Source organism: Hordeum vulgare, chromosome 1H (genome assembly GCF_904849725.1).
Source record: "Hordeum vulgare subsp. vulgare chromosome 1H, MorexV3_pseudomolecules_assembly, whole genome shotgun sequence".
Taxonomy (NCBI): Eukaryota; Viridiplantae; Streptophyta; class Magnoliopsida; order Poales; family Poaceae; genus Hordeum; species Hordeum vulgare.
Genome location: NC_058518.1, coordinates 194,705,572 through 194,714,772, shown reverse-complemented (window position 1 = coordinate 194,714,772; position 9,201 = coordinate 194,705,572).

Genomic DNA, 9,201 nt, shown 5'->3' with positions numbered 1-9,201 from the left:
AATCCAACTAGCATCAACTACAAATAGTAATTAACACTAGTAGCAACCTTACAAGTACCAATCGGAGTCACGATACAGAGATTGGTTACAAGAAATGAACTAGGGTTTGGAGATGAGATGGTGCTGATGAAGATGTTGATGCTGATGAGTCCCCTCCGATGAGAGGAGTGTTGGTGATGACGATGGCGGCGATTTCCTCGGCAGGACGGCCCTGCCGGAGCTCTAGATTGGTTTTTCTCAAGTTAAACCACGTGGCGGCGGAGATTCCTCCCGAAAGCCTCCTCCTGATTTTTCTGGAAAGAAACCCTCCTTATAGCAAAAGATGGGAGCCAGAGGGGCAACATGGGGCCCACAAGCCACCTAGGCGCGACCATGGGGGTAGGTCGCGCTTGGCAGGCTTGTGGCCTCCTGGTGGCTGCCCTCTGGTACTTATTCCGCCCAATATTTTTATAAAATCCCAAATAATTCCACGTTGATTTTCACGGCTTTTGGAGTTGCGCAGAATAGGTATCTCAAACTTGCTCCTTTTTCAGACCAGAATTCCAGCTGCCGGCATTCTCCCTCTTCATGTAAACCTTATAAAATAAGAGAGAAAAGGCATAAGTATTGTACCGTGAAGTGTAATAACGGCCCATAAAGTGATAAATATCAACATAAAAGCATGATGCAAAATGGACATATCAGAATCCGAGGTATCACCCTCGATGGATTCCAAATGACGTAATCGTCGAGATGGCCAGGGAGGAATCACCCTCGCTGGGCCAACTTGATGGGTTGTACGACATAGTCGTTATCGGAAGTGCTGAAGGAGGAATCACCCTCCGTGAACCACCGTCGGTTGACTACACCACAATGCTAACTTCAGGACTACATAATGAGGTGTCACCCTCGGTACCCGATAGTATCTCTGTAGCGTCGAACAACTAAGGGGGTGTGAGTGGTGAGTCGGGTCTTGGCTCGTCGATCAGTTGATTGAGACTTGACGATAAAGCGGGGTCATCTGGTCTAAGGGGTCGAAGGGGATGACTCCTCCACCTATACTAAACAGTTTTAAGGTGCACTAGAATAATGTAGCAGTTTATCAAAAATAGGCTATGCATCAGATATAGGAGCTAACTACAACAGTAGCAAAATTCCAATGCAAGCATGAGGGAGAAAGAATAGGCGATATAGGAATGATCAAGGGGGTTTGCTTGCCTTGTTGCTCTGCGACAAAGGGCCGGTCGTCAGGTGGGTAGCCGTACCCGGCAGCAACGTCAGTCTCGGGGTCAACGGTAAGAAGAGGGGGGAAGAAACAATAAATAACAACAACACGTGCAACACAATGCATGACATGGCAAATATGCAGGGCTAGGCATGCACTAACGCATTATCATCCGTCATAGACGGATCGGGTAAATATCACATGATATTTCCCGGGTCTCTTGCTACTACCGGTCAGGCGAAACGGATGAAAAAGTTCCACATTCTCCATCATAGGGATGCATGACACACGAACGAATAGCGTATCCATGTTCGTCTCGTTTTTCTGATCAACTTTCATGTACAAATTATTTTCATCTCACTTACGGATTATTTTATATTAATTTTTAAATTTTAACAATATCCATAAAATAAAATAAATTATTTAAATTAAAAAAATCAGGATTATGACATCATGAGGATGTCAGCATGACATCATCAGTCAAAACCCGTGTTGACTGATCAAACTGACTAGTGGGTCCTACATGCCATTGACACAATTTTTAATTAATTTAATTAACAATTAATCAGGTTAATTTAGGGGAGGACCCACGTGTCATTCATTGATTAGATTAATTAATTAGCAGAGTAATTAAGAGTTTAATTAATCAATCTACTTAATCTTAATCATCTTATTAATATTTTACTACCTAATTAATTAATTCACTAATTACTTAATTAATTTAACTAATTACCAATTTTTTTATATATATTCTCTCTTTTTTTTGCTATGTTTAGGGGCGTGGGCCCCCTCTGTCATAAGGCCATGGGGGTGGGGGATTAATCCCCCACCTAATGCCGCATCTAGGCCTGAGGGAGCTAGGTCGAAGCCAGCTAGGTGCGAAGCCCTGGCAGCTAGGCCGGCGCGGCTGGGGTCGTGGCGCCGGAGCCACGGTGAGGGGGTGCACGAGGCGCGCCGGCGGCGAGCGGCGCCGCGACGGGCCGACGAGCCCGAGGCGCCACGGGGCGGCTGGGTGAGGCCGGGGCGAGGTGCGGTGCTGCGGGAGGGGGAGCCGGGGGTCGGGCCGGCAGGGAGGCGAGGGTGGCACGCTGGTGCCGGGTGGAGCCGGGGGTTTGCCGGAGCACGGCGGGAGTAGCCGGAGTTGGGGGAGGAGGAGAGAGAAGGGGAGAAGGGGGGAGCCCCCCGGGTGGTGCTCACCACCGGTTGTAGTGGGGCAGCGGCCTGGGGAGGACCGGTGAGGAAGAGGCGGCAACCAACGATGGAGGCTTCGGCTAGGGCCGGCGCCGGCAGCACCGGCCGATGCAGGTTCGGGGTGGGACGGGGCTCAGGGGAGTTCGAGCCGCCACAGGGGAGGGTCGGGTTGGGGAGGGAGGAGTGAGGGGGTAGGTGGGATTAGGGTTTGGGGGGTTATACTCCCTAAGGTTTTAACAGGCCGATGGGCTGGTGGGGGGGGAGCCGGCCGGTTGGGCTGGCCAGGTGGGCCGAGGCCCACGTGGGCCTGCCAGGGGGTTAGGGGGTTTTCTTTTTCTTTTTCTTCTTTTGTTATTATTTATTTTACTTTTACTTTTTATTCAATTATATTTATAGTGCCTACAAATACTTTATAAAAATACAGGACTGGCCTCACAATTTCGATGGTAATTTTATAACATGCCACAATTAATTTGGGGGAAGTTTAGAATTTATTTAATTATAGTAAAATGTGACACAACATTTAATAATCATTTTGGCCCCAGTTTTAATTATTTTGAGGCACTAAAATGCTTGAAAAAAATATTGGTTTCAATTTTATAAATACCTAGGAATTATTTTCCACCCAAGCATGATTTTTAATTTAAAGATCGCAAAACTTTTAAATCCCCTTTTGAAATGAATTTGAATCGAATTTTTTTTTTGAATTGAAATTTGATTCCAACCGTGATCATAATAGATTAGCAAAAGCACTAGCTTAATCTCGGCCATCACTGTAGCTTAATTACAATGATTTCTATAGCATACTCCGGGGATGTCACACGCGGTATTATACGTCATAGATAGATCGGGAAAATATGTGACGATATTTTCCGGGTCTCTCGCTACTACAGGATATTAAAAAACGATGGAAAAATTTCATGTTTGCTATGTTAGGGACACGTGACAAACGAGCACGCAGCGTATTCGGGGTCGTCTCGTTTTTCCGATCAACTTTCATGTAAAAAATAGTTTCATCCGAATTGCAGATTTTTTATATTAATTTATAAAGTTTTATTAATATTCTAAAATTTAGTTGATTTAATTTAATTTAATAATAAAAATATGACATCAACATGATGTCATTGTGACATGAGTAGTCAACATTATGAGTTGACTGGTCAAACAAACAAAGGGGCCCCAACTGTCATAGACACAGTACTAATCCAGAATTAATTTAATCAAACATGTTTAATTATCACTGGGGGCCCGCATGTCAGTGTCACATTAGGCTAAATTAATTATTTTAACCTAAACTAACAGAGTAAGTAGTGTTAATGACCTGAGCCCACATGTCATAGACTTATAATTAATACAAGGGTTAATTCATCTAATTAATCCCATACTAAATTAATTAACTATATTCTTAATTAATTAATTAATTAAACAAATTATATATATATATATATAAATATTTAGAGGGGGGTTCTCGGCCCCCTATGTCATTCGGTGTGGGGTGGTGGCCCCACTTGGGAGTGGCCAAGAGCCACACCACCCACGCACCCACACACGCACTACGCACGCACACACCAGCACGGCCGCTGCCGTGGCGTGCAAGCCAGAGGGGGAGGATGAGGAGGAGGGGAGAGCCCCATGGGCTCACTTTCATGGTAGGGGCGGGTTCGGTGAGGCGTGGTGGAGTCGGTGAGGGAGAGATGGGGAGGACCGGCACGGAAGAGGCGACCGGCGGGGGTCGCCGGAGGTGGCCGGCTTGGCCCGGGCGCCGGCGGGGCGGCGCGGGGTGGCCCCGATCTGGATCGGGCGACGAAGGGGGTGAGCCGCGAGGAGAGGGCCTCGGGGGAGAGGGAGGGAAATGGGGGTGGGTGCTAGGGTTAGTGGGGTGAGAGGGGGGTTATATACCCCTAGCGGGGGTGGGCCAGCTTGGTGGGCTGGCCGGTGGGCAGGCCAGGCTAGGCCTCAACCCTGGCTTTATTTCCTCTTTTTATGTCTTTGTCTTTTGCTTTTTGTTTTAATTTATTTTTATTTTATTCATTTTAGCAATTATTTGCTTTAGTAAAAATGAGTAACTTGCTCCATAAATTACTTTGCAATTTTCTGTACTCCCACACAAGGTTTGAGCATTTTTGAAAACTGTTTGAACTATCCATTGAATTTAAGAGGGCATGTTAAATGCAATTTGGCTCTGTTATTGAAGGTGGGGTCAACACCAGCTTGAGGGTGATATTGTTATCCTTAACAACAATTGTTGTGGATTATTTCACAAGTGTGCACATTTTTCTTTTGATATTTGAAGTTTTATTTTATCACAATAAATTCTAGAGCCTTTAATAGTGGAATTTGAAATGAGATATGATATTCAAATGTGATCAAGTACTGTTTAGCAAAAGCATTAGCTTAATCATGATGATCACTCTAGCTTGATAACATGGGTTATTGTAGCATAATCCGGGAATGTCACAATATGAAATGCTATGTCACTACTAGTTAACCTTAATGACCAATCAGAAAATGGGCAACTTGTAGTGAATATGAAATGCTTTGTCACTACAAAATTATGCAATATACACCTAATTCACTGAATACAAAATGCCTTGTCACTACAAAATTATTCATTTTATACATAATTCACTGAATATGAAATGCTTTGTCACTGCTAATTCCTCTTAATTCACCTTGATGATTAGTGAGCATTGAACAACAATTGTGCGATTGACACCTATCTAACTACAACCAAATCACAATGTGATCTACCAACTAAATTACACTGATTCTGCTACTCAACTCTCACATTGACCAACTATTTTTTGCTACACTGCTGTACTCTCAGATTAATAAAGTGCACACTTTGTCTCCTACCGTACTATCATATTTGGACGTAGCAACATAAACTACTCATCTTCAAAGTGCAACCAAGGAACATTTTTCAAGTATGTGTTTCTTGAGAAGCAACAAATTTCTCCAGCCTAAGCTTGTGCAACATAAATTTGGGCACGTCAATCAATGTAGACCTACGAGGCCTCATGAATGGATCGGGGTCTCCTACATGCATAACCCCTTAGATGCGAATCGGTGCAGAAAAGCTTAAAACAGATAAATCCCCAAATGCAAGAACCATAACCCTGACTACAAAGGAGAGGTGGGAACTTACAAAGTATTCAATTTCCATGAAGTCGTTGCCCATGCAGATGTAGTCACTACTCTCTTCACCATCCCTCCACGACGGCATGGTCACCAACACAAGTACGGTGGCGGCGGCTCAATATTAGAGGAGAGCGAGCTCGGACAGAGAGTGAGCGAGGAAGAGACTGAGGAGATGAGAAGAGTGAGCGAGTGAGGAGAGGGAAAGTGAGCTCATTTTGACCAGGTGAGAAAGCATGGCATCAAAGGGGAGCATGAGTTGTTTCTGCAAAAGGTGAGGGGTTATCCACAAAAGTGCGGCGCCACATGGCGTTATCAGGGTGCTCTGTCGCTGGAGGGATCATAAGGATATCGTAGAGTGTTAGTATTCACAGTTATAAAGGTCGTATTGAAGTGTTTGTTGAATAATAAGACCACGTGATGTTATCAAGGCACATGGGTTGTTTCTGCAAAAAGTGAAGGGTTATCCGCAAAAGTGCGGCACTACATGACGTTATTAGGGCGCTCTCTCACCGGAGGGACCATAAAAGTGTCGTAGAGTGTTAATATTCACGGTTATAAGGAGAGTTTGTGGACTGATAAGGTCAGATTGTAGTGCGCGAGAGACTTCAAGGACCATACGTGTAATTCTCTCACTTGCAAGCAAATCTGGCCAAACGAGACGTGCTTATCGGGCCGCCTCGACAGCCCACAAGCCTGGCATGACACGGGCCCGACCCGGCACGGGCTACTCATGCTGGGGCCAGGCACGAAGCACGCAGTGGACCGTGCCCGGGCCGCCACCCCAAGACCGCCTGCCAGCACGACATGACACGATTATCATGGGATGGCCCGTGGCACGGCACAGCACGGCACGCGGCACAGGCACGGCAGCACGCCTCGATTGCTGGGGGAGCGGGGCGGCGATCGACGCTCCTCGTCCTTTCCTCCTCGATCGAAGGGGGAGCGGGCCAGCTGGGGTCCCTAGGGAGCGGAGGTAGCCGTTGGGAGAGAGTTTAGGAGGGATTAGAGTGGGTTTAGGGTGTATTTTTTAAAATGAAATGCATATTTTCAAAAATGTGACAGTTGAAGGGTCAAATTATGTGACAGCCCGATGCCGACGTTCCAGAAGATTCCCCTTTCATTCCGTTTTCGTTGTGTGTCTATTTTCTTTTGTCGCATCATCGTCGCATCATGTGCATCATCAGCATTGCATCAGCACTCCGTTGCCACCAGTTTTCAAAACTTGCATCCGTTAGTAGTTGCCGGTTCTCGTCGTTGTCCGTTCTGTGCCCGACCACACTTGCACGCGCCCGCTGCATCGTTCGAACCCTCTTTTAAAAGTGTGTTGTAAACTTTCTCTGATTGGGGTGAGATTTGACATGCAGAGTTATTTAAATATAGGTAGGCTGTTGGAGCGTATATTGAGCATATATCTCCATATGTGGTTTTGGTACTTGATGACAATTCCTATGGACTAATGGTTGCCTTAAGTTACATTTATAGGATTTGTCCATAGGCACTTCTTGAAGTCCATCTGTTGGGTTCAAGGAGTTTATATGATGACCAAGATGGTATTCAAGGTATTATCCAAAAAATGGTCATAGAGACGCATGGTTGATCAAGATCTCAGACAAAGAGTAAATCAAGATGATCAACACACAAAGCCTACAAGATGTACCGAGAGGGATCAAGTGATCCCATGGTATGGATTTGTCCATAGGCACTTCTTGAAGTCCATCTGTTGGGTTCAAGGAGTTTATATGATGACCAAGATGGTATCCAAGGTATTATCCAAAGAATGGTCATAGAGAGACATGGTTGATCAAGATCTCAGACAAAGAGTAAATCAAGATGATCAACACACAAAGCGTACAAGATGTACCGAGAGGGATCAAGTGATCCCATGGTATGGTAAGCATTGTCCATTACGTGTTTGTGTACTAACCCATGATCTTCGTGAGAGTTCTATGTGGGGGTTAGGTGTGTTTACATGGGCTTGCGTCAAAAGGAAGATCTCATACAACCCATGGAGTATGACGTCAAGTTGTGATCATCATCAATGGTTGATCAAGATCTCAGACAAAGAGTAAACCAAGATGATCAACACACAAAGCGTACAAGATGTACCGAGAGGGATCAAGTGATCCCATGGTATGGTAAGCATTGTCCATTACGTGTTTGTGTACTAACCCATGTTCTTCGTGAGAGTTCTATGTGGGGGTTAGGTGTGTTTCCATGAGCTTGCGTCAAAGGGAAGATCTCATACAACCCATGGAGTATGACGTCAAGTTGTGATCGTCATCAAGATTGCGACGTGCAAGTTCAAGTGGATCAGCACGAAGATAGCATGCTTGAAGCTTGCCGTCCATTATGGTGGCAATGGACTTGTGAAGATATGCTGAAGAGTGGCTCACCCATAGTGAGTATGGGGGAGCAATCAACTAGTATTCATCAAGCCAACACAATCAAGAAAGGTGGTCCATCTTGAGGAAGCCAAGATCATCATCATCTAGCTCAAGAGGATGAGGTGCAAGGTATAGGTTTGCCCTTGATAGGTTTTCTGGTTAGGATAGATTGTTGTTCTATCAAGGGGGGCTCTCAAGTGAGTAGCTTGATCGTATTGTTCGTTGAGAGCTCAAACCATTTGCATCCTTGCATCATACTTCTTGGTTCTTAGTTGGTGTTTCTCTTTGTGAGTTTTAGAGCTTATGGTCATCTTCATGACAAGCTCGAGTTCATCGAAAACGGAGTCCATATGCATCTACTATGATGTTTTCGATGTTGGAGTTTTTGCCGATTCTTCATTCATAGAGATCTCACATCTCTATATCTTTGGCATATTCATAACCGCATGGTCTTAAATCCTGAATCCAACAAGCTTGGGTTTGCTCGATTCGGAGCTCGTATGCGAAAGTTATGGCTGTTTCAGTGGCGAGCGGTAGTACCGCTGGACCTAGCGGTAGTACCGCTCGACCTAGCGTTAGTACCGCTGGACCTAGCGTTAGTACCGCTGGACCTAGCGGTAGTACCGCTCGACCTAGCGGTAGTACCGCTAGAGTTGGCGGTAGTACCGCTGGCCCTAGTGGTAGTACCGCTGGCTCGCGGTAGTACCGCCCCTGGTCAGCGGTAGTACCGCCCCAGGAGCTTAGTACCGCCTGCCTAGCGGTTGTTCGTGGACGGACCTTTTTGCGAAGACTTTCTTGGCGGTGGTAGTGCCTTTGCACTACCAGGGGCCCAGCGGTAGTACCGTTGGAGTGCCAGCGGTAGTACCGCTGGAGTGATAGCAGTAGTACCGCTGGAGTGCCAGCGGTAGTACCGCTGCAGCCAGCGGTAGTACCGCTGGAGCTCGGGCAGAGAGTGGGGGTAACGGTCCGATTCTTCCCCCCACTATATAAAGGGGGTCTTCTTCCCCCTTGCCTTATCCATCTGTTGAGCTCTTGTTCTACCTCCATTGTTGACATTCTTAGAGCTTGATTACTCTCAATCCCTCCAATGATTCTTGCTTGCTCTTGAGGGAAAAGAGAGAGGAGATCTAGATCCACATCTCCACCAATCACTTTCTCCTCTATGTGAGGGGAACCCCTTGGATCTTGATCTTGGAGTTCTTTGTGAGCTCCTTGTTCTTCCTCTCATATTTCTCCATAGCTTTTGTTGTTGTGGAGGGATTTGAGTGTGAGGGACTTGAC